Here is an 11,075-nt window from a genome sequence, read left to right as displayed (position 1 = left end):
ACTCCAGCAGAAACATGGAATAAATCACTGAATCATCGAGGTTGAAGGGGCTGGTGTGGATCAGGACAGGGAAAAGTACCTGGAGCCTTCTCTTGTGGGTTGGAGCTGCGGAGGGAGAAGGAAAGCTCCCAAGGGACCTGCTGTGGAAATAGTTGACTCACAATTCCTAAAGATCACCTCTCCCCATCCACAAAAGAGCATTTTAGCTCCGATTTGGCTCCACTATCCCGAAGTTTGCTGCTGCCTTTCTCCTGGGAGCGGCCCCCGCAGCGTCACGGGGAGAACATCACCGGCAGGGTGAGTGAAAGCGCCGGAATTCGGTCATCTGTTAATTTTATTAGCACTGTAAATCCTACTGCTCTGAGCTGTTATTTATGGAGCCTGGAGTGCAGGAACTGCTGGATTTATTGCCTCTGGTTGCTTCATTATCTATTTAAGATGCAAAGCAAACCATTATGTTTGTTGCATTATCTTAGTCAGATTTTATTGCTCTCATTGCTGGCGAGAGCTTTAACTCTGTTCCACCACGTCTGTGTGAGCAATAATTCTCCACAGGTTTTTTTCCAGCCATCCACTTCTTTTTGGAAGTGCTGTGGAAGCCTGATAGCAGCAATACTTGCACTCAATAAATCATTAATTTGATCAAAAGTATTATGGAAGGAACAGGTTCATTTTTAACGGAGCCTTTGTCTTTTTTTTCCTGCAGTCAGCTCTTGTTTAAAAGCTTTTCAGGAAGGAAATGCACATTTATGAGAAATTAGAGCTGTTTGAACTTTGTTCTGGTTGCCTTTGGATGCATCCAAAATAGGAAAGAGGTGATGAGATCTAGAGGTGACACAGAATTAACCCCAGAATTCCAGGTGGATCTGGAGGCTGAGTTCCTTCCTGTCTGTGTTGAGAGAAATGAGTCTGTACCTGATTTGTTCACCTTCTCAAAGTCAGTAATTCCTGCTAAAAGAGCAACATTTGGAGTTTGCAGCGAAGACAAACAAGTTCCTGGTGTACAATAGGCTCTGCCCATCTTCTTTTTGAAAGACAGGTTTGTGTTCCCCCTCCTTTGTCTGAGATCTACACAAACTTCTGTGGGTGGCGTTCCAAAACAACGCGCTCAGACCTCAGGTGAGCTTTCATTACTGCTAACTGCCTCCCACAGAACTCTGAAATGGGTGGAATTGGTGAAAAAAAATGTCTGGAGTGTTCAGGTATTTAAGAAGACACAAAGATTGTCAGGGTGCATTTGTACCAGGGGAGCCCCAGCATTCCCTCCTCAGTCCTGTGGACTTCTCTCTGTTGTGATTTTCAGAATTGAGACTCATTTTTTTGACTGCCACTGCAAAGTTTTCCCCACCTCAGACACTCCATAATTCTTTCCTTTCAGAGCAGTTTGTTAGAATGATGGAAAACAGTCAAACACTTCCCATCTTCTGACTCTGCATAGGGAAAAAACTATTAATGTTTGATGCTAATCTTTCTGCAGGAGACCAAACACAATCCTCTGCAAAGTGGAATAAAACACAGCACAGCTGAGCCTGCAGAGGAAATGCCCCAAACTTGGCATGTGCTTGTCATTATTTTTTATAATTTGCTAAATTGCATGATCACTGTTCCAAATAACAAACCTGAATGCTCCATGCAGCATTTTTTGATGCAAAATATAATATCTGGTGGCTTTTTGCCTTCAAGTTTCTCATTATTCTCATGGCAAAATCATCCAAACTCCTCAGGCCAGCCATGGCCTTTGGAGATGGCAGAGACCAAAAGAAGGTGTCAGCTTTCCCCTAAAGAAGGCAGATTTTATTGTCCCTCTAACCAAGCCATAAGGGTGGGTTGTAGCATGAAACTCGGCACTAAAATCTCCATCAGTGCATTTTGTTTCCTGTTATTGTCCTCAGTGGTGATAACTTCATGGAGGATTGGTTTTTATGGAAGAGAGAAATAAAAATGGGGGGGAAAAGAAGCCACCAGAGCAGTGTTCTTGCATGTGAAGGTACAATTTTAAGAGCCCTCTTGATACAGATAGACACAGGGTTATTGCTGAGTTAAAGGGAAACAAAGCAGCAGAGCATCTAATCTGGATGCTAGAGGATCTCTGATCCTGATAAAAATATCTGGTAGGAGACTGTTAAATCCTAAATTCCTTTCAATGTGGTTTGTAATACTTCCAGCTGAAATGTCCAGTATAAAGCCCGAGGCTGTTTCATGATTGCATAGGGAATGAGTTAAAAAAGGGTTAATAAAATGCCCAGCATTTTTCAGATTTTGTGTCATTTGCACAAGCCAAAAACTTTTGGCAGCTATAATAGTGGAATATATAGATATATAAATAGATTTATAGATAATATATACAGAGAGGGCTCTGTAACAAGCAAACAATATATCAAATAATTACTGATGGCACAATGCTGAGAGAAAAGGAAAATCCCCACTTTTAGGAGAAAATCTAGAATTTATTACTAAAACCAATTTAGGATATATTTAAAACCAACGAGTCAGCAGAATCACAGCATCCTGGAATGGTTTGGGCTGGGAGGGACCTTGAAGCTCCTCCCATTCCACCCCTGCCATGGACAGGGACACCTTCCAGGTTGCTCAGAGCTCCATCCAGCCTGGCCTTGAACACATTTTTTTAGCCAAAATTTCTGGATTTTTCTCCAAACAAAACCCCTGGAGGTGGTTTAGCTCTAAATTACACTGTCCTGAATCCAGGGTCCTTTGAGTGGCTGAGCGATGCCTCCACCTCACCCTCCCAACTTCCCACCCTGAATTTATTCCACGCTTGTCTCTAATGCATTCAGCCCTGCTAAGCTGTTAAATAAGAAACCACAGAGCACTAAAAATATTGCAATTTCTGCCTTTTCAGCCTCCCTGGCTGCTCTACTGGGCCTTCAAGCACACCTTGGTTGCCTCTCACAGCACTTTGTGCCAGCCCTTGCAGACAGATCCCTCCTGCTGCCCCGCTCGGCTCCGTGCGCTGCCTCAGATCAAACTGGAGCTGATTCCCAGCTCCCTGACAGGCTCGAGGCACCAGAGGAACAGCAGAATGTGCCTCTTTTCGTGGCTTTGTTTCTCAAGTTGTCAATTAGCAGGAGGGAAAGTGTCACTCTCGCCAGCAGCTTCAGTTCCGTGCCCAGATTTTTTTTGGTTTTTTGGGAGCGTCGTTTGTCAAAGTGTCGCTTGTGGAAGCTTGCTGGGGGTTTTTATGTCTCTGGAAATATTCTTAAAGGATGTTCTTTCATTATCTGGTGTTCGTTTAGACCAAGTGCTTTTGAAGTGATGTTGTTAGGCTTCGGGAATTTCTGAAGTTGACAACAATAAAGAAGGCTGGGAAGTTGAAATTCTTTGGTTTCGACAACAGTGTTCTCTTTTTTTTTTTTCTCCTCTTGTTGTTAAAATCTGTGGCTTAGCATTTAAAAAAGAAGGGAAAAAAAAGAAAAGAGAAGTTTCCCCAGTTTTTAGGTTTTTCTCATACTACAAGCAAACTTTTTTTCCGCTCATTTGCGGCTCTTGGTGCTGCTCCCCTGCTCGTGGCCTTAGGGATGCACTTTCCCAGCCTCATCCCTCCCAGCTGCTGAGGAGCTGCAGGGATTCAGGGATACAGGGTGCCCTTGGGATTCAGGGATGTAGAGTTGGGGATTTTGGGAGGCTCCACCTGGGCTGTCCGTCCTCATCTCTCTTCTCGTGCTGGAGCGTGTCCAGGGAAGGGAACAGAGATGGGGAAGGGGCTGGAGCACCAGGAGCAGCTGAGGGAGCTGGGAAGGGGCTCAGGCTGGAGCAAAGGAGGCTCAAGGGGGACCTTGTGGCTCTGCACAAGTCCCTGACAGGAGGGGGCAGCCGGGGGGGTCGGGCTCTGCTGCCAGGGAACAGGGACAGGAGGAGAGGGAACGGCCTCAGACTGGGCCATGGGAGGCTCAGGGTGGATATTGGGGAAATTCCTTCATGGAAAGGGTTGTAAAGCATTGGAAGGGGCTGCTCAGGGCTGTGGTGGAGTCCCTGGAACTGTTCAGGCCCTGTCCCTGGGATTGTTCAGAAAATGTGTGGATGTGGCACTGGAGGATGTGGTTCAGTGGGAGTGTGGTGGTGGTGCCAGGTCATGGTTGGACCTGACATTTTAAAAGTCTTTTCCACATTTTCCTGTCCCTGCTCTTCAGTAGGATGGCACTAAACCCTTTCATTGTCCCTGCAAGTGACACCCCTGGGTCACCTTGTGCTCAGGGCTCGTTGTGTTCCGTGGTCCTGTTCAAATTAAATATTGGTAAGGTACCCACAAAGCAAATACGAGCAGAAGAGTGGTCCTTGCAGTGAAGGGGCTGAGGGACTGACGTGGCTTTTTCTCTTCGTGTAAAACATTTCCTGCTGCTGCTTGGGTGGAAAATTCTGTGGATTTGCTGCAGCACAATCACATTTGCAGCAGCAGCACATACTCAGTGCTACCTCTGGTGAGTACCTGAAGGTGTTCTCATACTCGTTTTGTGATAACTCCACAGCTGCTACCTTTACTTTTACAGGATACTGAAAACAACTGAAGGTTTTAAGGGTTTATTTTTTAATATTCAAGAAAATTAGAAAGGATCATGCTCCAGGAAAATTAAGTACTTATTTTGTCCTCATTCTTGAAGATAATTGCCCAAATATTCAGAATGTAACGTTTTAACCTTGCTACTGCAGGTGTGCTACTTACTTATTTTATTTCTAGGTGTGGATTTCCATGTTATTTATGGATTTTCATTATTATTTAAAGTTATCTCAAAAAAATGAAGGAAGCAGACTGCTTATAATTCTACACAGGTGAACATATGTGAATACAGGGCATGTAGATAAAAGAGGAATATCCTAAAAACAAATCCAAATAAAAACAAACTCTGGACATGGTGACTTTTTACAGAGTCTCCATAGTATGAAAATTATATATATATATTCTTCAAAGATGCAGGAATTAATATTACAATATATTATATTTTATATAATGTACAGCATGTATTATTTTTTAACATAAAAAGAAAAGAAAGGAGAGAAAAGAAAGGGGAAGGAAAAGTGAAAAGTGGGATTTTTTGTCAAGGAACCAAATATTTTCCTTTGACGTAATCAGTTCTGCAGGATGTGGAAATGGGAGTCTGCATGTGTAAATATTTATCATAACAAACACATCCTCTATAGGCTGATGCTATAGATGAGTGTGAAAGCCGCATTTCCAGCAGCTGAAAGTATTTCCTCTCTCAGGTGCTGTTCCTACACCAGAATAACAACAAAAAAATGTTCTGATTCATTCCCCAACATGGAACTTTGCATGTTGGAAGTATAGAACTTGAAATTTGACATTTTCACTATGTTGTCGTTATTTAAAAAGCTTCTTTTAGTTTTGTGCCCCCTTTATTTAAGGAAAAAAAAATCACTTCATTTTGACCCATATATGCATTTGTATTCTCATAAATCAGCTTTATGGTATGGTGGGAAGTGAATTCCCTGTCTGACATCCAGAAGCAATAAATACAAAAATCTCACAGGATTATCTTGCAGGAGGTGGAGAATTTCAGCTTTTGTTATTCCCTTGTGAGGAAATGCTGAATAAAAGGAAAATCTGAACTACCTCTGCAGAGGCCTAATGGAAGACTCCGTAAGAAGTGCATTAAAATGCATTGTGAGAGGCAAAAAGCCTGACCCAAAATTCTTCTCTTAAGATATTAATGAATGGTTCTATTCTCCAGGTACTCAGTGTTTAAATCATGGAATATCTGGAGTTGGAAGGGACTCGGAAAGGCTCTGGCCATGTGTGGGACACTGCCAGCGACAGCCTGGTGGCAACACTCACTTCTTGAAAGGCAGGAAAACATAAAAATGTGTGAAGAAATATCCAAAATTTCAGCTTGTGGGAAGTCAGCACAAGAAGGGCTTAAGTTATGTCCAGTAGTGGGAATGTTGGGCTGAACAAAGTTCCCAGGGTTCAGAGGAGAAACAGCAAACTCTGAGAAACAGTCAGAATAATCAGGCTGGAGAAGATGTGGGAATTCTCTTGTGGTAGGTTTATCCATGTAATTCCAGAGATTTCGGTGGTGACCTGCCTGGCATAAACCCTGTGGGAAAAACCAGATCCAGGAAATGCTGAGGAAATGCAGAGGTGCTGTTACTCAGTAAGACCAGCTCAGGGTCTGCTTTGAGCTGGTCTTACTAAAACCAGTTTTGATTTATTGCTCTGTGTCCCTAGGTAAGAAAATAATTTCCATCTGGGATATGACAGTGGAAGAAGCGGGGTGGGATGTGGGACGAAAGGATATTTCCGAAGAAAAAGGAAAAAAGGGACAAAACCACCTCTGAATATGCCCCAAGCCTGCAAGTGCCACAGGATTTATAAATCACTTAGATCTGGGTAGTTTGAAACTATTTGGGGGACAAGGGGATTGATGGGAATTTGTTTGTCTGTGCTCTCTGAATGCAGAAATTCACTTCTCTCTTTGGAATTCATTTGGAAGCAAATATTAATAAGGAAGATTTTTACCTGCATCACTCTGAAGCAACAAATCATTGAATACAAGAACCTGAAAGGAGGTAATGATACAGTTTAGAACATTCTAAGCCATATCAAAAAAAGCAAAATTCAGACCACGACAGGATTTTTAACATGTTATTTTTTCATTTATGCTGTATTTTCTTTAATTACTGTTGTTGTTCAACCACACACTCCCCCTGTGCTGCATTTTATTTAAAACTGTACAAACATCTTCGTTATTGTGTTCCAGATCTCCATGGTGGTTACATTAAGAAACAAAAGAACAAAGTGAAGCTGTGCCTGTGAAGAAAAACAATAAAAGTTATTTCAGCAAAGAGAGAATTTGATTTTGATTTCTGAGGTTATGCAAGAGCTACAGGAGAAGTGGGACAAGGATGACAAGGAGGAGGTCGATATCCAGAGTTCAAAGGTAGGCAGCTGATCAAAGGTTAAATACAAGAAAAGAAATGATTCCATTCTAGTTAAATATAGGACGTCGTAACCTAAATAGGGGCTTGGCTTCAATTAAAACCCTTGGAAAAAGCTTTTGTGCTGTGGGGAAGTTCTCAAAGTCAGGCAAACTTTGTTTTTATTGCTTGGAAAGATCTGTGGGAAGGGATTAGGCTCTCCAAAGGATGGGATATCTCCGTTTTCACTCCAAAATGTTTCTGGTTATTAAGGGTAGAGGGCAGAACCGATGAGATCCATTTAGGATTGTAACAAGCAGAGGTGGCATGGAAATATTTCCTGTTCTAAGGTAGAGATGGAATAGCAGAGCCTAGAAAAGCATTTTCTCCAGGCTGGTCATGGCTCAGAGCACTGAACAGAGCCGAAGGTGGTGGAAAAATGGGAAAGAGAGATCTGAGGGGGCCAGGAGTTCAGTGGGGAGGGGGATTTCATTAAAGGAGTGAGCTGGAAACTTGTGAAGGAAGCAGGACCTGCCTGCATGGAAAACAACAAAATGCCCTTCCCAGCATCCCTGCACTGGAACATGGATGGGAATGCTGGAGAGCAAAGAGTAATTGGAGAGGCTGGATATGCAGAGCAGGAAATTCTGTTTCCTGTCATTAGTGAATATGAGGGAAAGGTGTGAGGAATTGTGTGGATCAAAACAGGAGAAAGAGGAGCTTCTGTGGCTGTTGTTGTTTGTCCAGAGTTGTGCTGTTCTGAGGAGAGGAAGTGTCACAACAGAGAACATTTATTAAATATTTATCTGAAAGTGTAAATACTTATAAGAGCTGCTTTTAATTTCTCTTTAATCTGTTAAAAATAATAACCAGTGGAATTAAATCTATTAGCGAAAGCAATAACAAGAAGTTGGACTTGAAGCAGAGCCCAGATCTTTGCAGGTTTCTCTTTGCTGGCTTTGTCCAAACACATCAGAGTTTGTCACTCACCAGTACATTCAAATTTAGGAAAAAATAGCACAAATCTGCAAATTCTGTCATTTTTAGGCAGCAGCTCTTTTGGATTCAACCCAACTCCCAAACTCCTCAGTCCTAGACTTTATCCCACTATGAAAACCAAGATCCCAAGGCCAGGTTGGATGGGGCTTGGAGCAGCCTGGGACAGTGGAAGGTGTCCCTGCCCATGGCAGGGGTGGAATGGGATGAGCTTTAAGGTCCCTCCCAACCCAAACCATTCCATGATTCTACAAAAACCAGATCTGAGGAGAATTTTTCTCCATGGACACAGGGCATTGGAAGCTCTTACATCAATTCCTGGACATACCTGATTTAATTCCAGCCCCTGTGTCCTGATGAACTGGTTTGGATATCCAAATCCACAAAGATGTTGAATATTTTCTCTTTTCCACAGCAGATTCTCCCAGCTGTTCCCATGCTGGCAAAGAAAACCACGGATCTGGAGGGCCTGCTCCAGATTGGATTCCTCGCTCTCCTCCATCCCTGGGCTACTTTCAAGACTCAGTTAATGGCAAATAATGTTTTTAGCAGGTACTTTTTGGACATCCTGCTTGCATGTCATTTTTATTTGCCGCTCCTACACCCGGTACTCAATGCAAATTTTATCCATTTTTAAAAAGAGCTGGAATATTTCAGTATCAGCTGCTTTCTGGGCTGACCCTGAGTGTAGGGTTTGTATCAGGGGGACGAAAGGTCTCCTGAGATGATTAAAAAGGGACCCACTGGTCAGGGAGCATTTCTGAATCTCTTATGCCATAATTATAGTAATGTGCATAATGCCTCATATGCATTAAACATTCAACTGGAACGACTCTGAATGTGAGAGCAACCATATAATAAAAGGAAAAAAACCTTTACTTTAAATAATACAATTTAAATATTAATAATTTAAGTAATAGACATAGTGTGTGTTTAAGTGTGTCCACTTAACCATGCACTTGTGAATTATATATTTATATATAGCACACATCCCATGTGTATTTAAACACTTCAGCTTTCCACATGGGCTAATTTGAAGTGCATTGCATTGGATTAATTTTTAACATTTCAGTTGCAAATAATGATAATTCACAAATTCATATTGCAGTATATTTGTGTTGGTAATTGAAAGCACTGCCAAGCTTGGCTTAATCCTTGGAGTCACAGGAGATTGGTATTTCCAGCAAATGTAAAGAGGAACTTCCAAACTCTTCATCATTTATCAAAGATTTCCTGGTTTAGCTGAAAAAACCCCAAAGTTCCTCAACTGACCAGAAGAACAATCACAAAAGTGAGCTTTTTGTATAAAAGGAGGGAAGGAAAAGGAAGGAGAAGATCCCCAAAGGTGCCCAACCCTCTTTTCCCAGCCCACCACGCTCCAGCCGTGCTGCCAGATGTTGCCATCCAGCTGCTCCATCCAGCTCCAAGGAAAAACCCAATTATCTGTGCGTGTGTGGCAGCTTCATTAACACAAGCACAGCCGAGCGTGACGAGGTTTTATCTTTTCCATGAGTGGAACTGTAATGCCAGGGCCATCAGTGTCTCTTTAGCACAATGTCTGCTCCTGTTCTACACAGCTACTCCACCCCAGCCCCTCACTCCCACAGTTTGTACCCAGGAGGAGCCTTTCAGTGCAGGCAGCACTTGGGAACCCTTTGGGATGACACTGATGGGAAATGAGAGCTGCTTTTCCATCATTTCCTCCCCACCCTGGTTCGTGGTGCTTTCCCTCTGAGCTGCCCTAAGCGGGTACTTCTCTTCAGCTGCTGTCAGACTGCAACAGTTCCAACAAAATTCCAATGGTTCCAAAAACTAAAGCTCAGAAAAGAAGATTTCCAGTGCAGGACTTTGTGTCTTTCAGGCAAGGCTTTGTGCCTTCAGTGGGGATTTTCTAGTGGGGTGTGCAGCAGGATTGTGTCTGTAGGAACCCAGAGTGCCGAGAATATTTCTCTGCCTATTTTTAAGGGTTCTTACCCCCCCCGGACACCACTGTTTTAGCTTCAAACCTTGGAAAAAATTACCAACAGTCAGACAACAGCTAGAAAATACAGTGGTGTGAATTAGGTTATAGACTACTAGGTAAGATTGTCACAGGGTGAAAAGTTTAGAGGCTTTGGGCTTCTCTTTATAGTAAATAGATAAGAGTAAAAAATATCAAGATGAAGGATTGTTGTTGTTCTCTAAACCTTCTTCTCCTTCTTCTACCACTCCATATTCTGCAGTAAAAGAAGTTTGGAATGAGTGGATAGAAAATTCCACAGTTCCTGGTCGTGTTACTGAATAATTGGTAAGAAAGTAAAACTAATGTACATTTTTAGTAACTATTGGTTAAAATATCTTTAAAAGGCTGCGTAAATCTTGATAATTAGACTTCACTCCTGCTTTCTGTGCTCTATGCTGTACCTGGGTCACACTAGTGGCTCTGTTCCTCTAGTAAGACTTAAAAAACAACTATCTGGAAGCATTGAAACTCAAGGAAAAGTCTCGTTTTATCTTTGAAACTCCTTGCAAGGACTTTTAGAAAATTCTCTCCCATCAGGAGAGACTCGATTTACAGCACGGTTCAGTGTCAGTGTCAAACCTCTGGGTGTTGTTATTTTACAAGTGCTGGAAAGCCAAACTCCGAGGAGAGTGAGAGTTAAAAAATCCCATCTCAGCACAAGCAGGGTGTTTAATTCTGTGGGAAACTGGATTTTCGTGGTATTTCCTGCAATGGGACACATCTGGGCTGGATCCAGAGTGGCTGAGGGAATGTGGGATGGGAGAGGCTCTGCAGGGAGTGACCCCGGGGTGGCCAAGTGAGTTTGAAGCTGGGATTTCTCAACCTGGGCGAGTTTCTCAGGAACTGTTATCCTGGGCCCTCAGTAAAACCATCCCCTGGGGCTGAAACTTGGGATTCAGGCGAGGTGCTGGGCCTCTCCAAGCTGAAAAGCAGACAAGGAGGTTCCCCAAATAAATAAGAAGAAATTATTTTTTTGGAAGCCTCTCAAAGGTGAAAAAAAGACAAAAATGAGGTTCCTCAAATGAATAAGGACAAATTTGTTTTTTGGAAGCCTTTTTGCTGTCTCTAATATTTCCTATGTCAGATGAAAGGGTGCAAAGTGTGGCACATAAGGTGAAAGCTCACCCCTTGCTGCAGCAAAAGGACACATCCTCACATCTGCTTGCAGCTGGAGAAACAGGGAAGTTTT

General features: G+C 42.7%; 1 long non-coding RNA gene across 1 annotated transcript; it reads left to right on the top strand.

Moving 5' to 3' along the window:
- Positions 1-5,026: 5,026 nt before the first annotated feature.
- Positions 5,027-9,856, top strand: LOC125330859. The gene is made up of 3 exons (XR_007205727.1): positions 5,027-6,540; positions 6,732-6,911; positions 8,300-9,856. It is a non-coding gene; the product is annotated as an uncharacterized LOC125330859 (long non-coding RNA).
- The last annotated feature ends 1,219 nt before the right edge of the window (positions 9,857-11,075 follow it).

This window comes from Corvus hawaiiensis, chromosome 10 (assembly GCF_020740725.1).
Source record: "Corvus hawaiiensis isolate bCorHaw1 chromosome 10, bCorHaw1.pri.cur, whole genome shotgun sequence".
Taxonomy (NCBI): Eukaryota; Metazoa; Chordata; class Aves; order Passeriformes; family Corvidae; genus Corvus; species Corvus hawaiiensis.
Note: the sequence above shows the minus strand (reverse complement) of the source record. Positions and strands in the feature narration are given on the sequence as shown.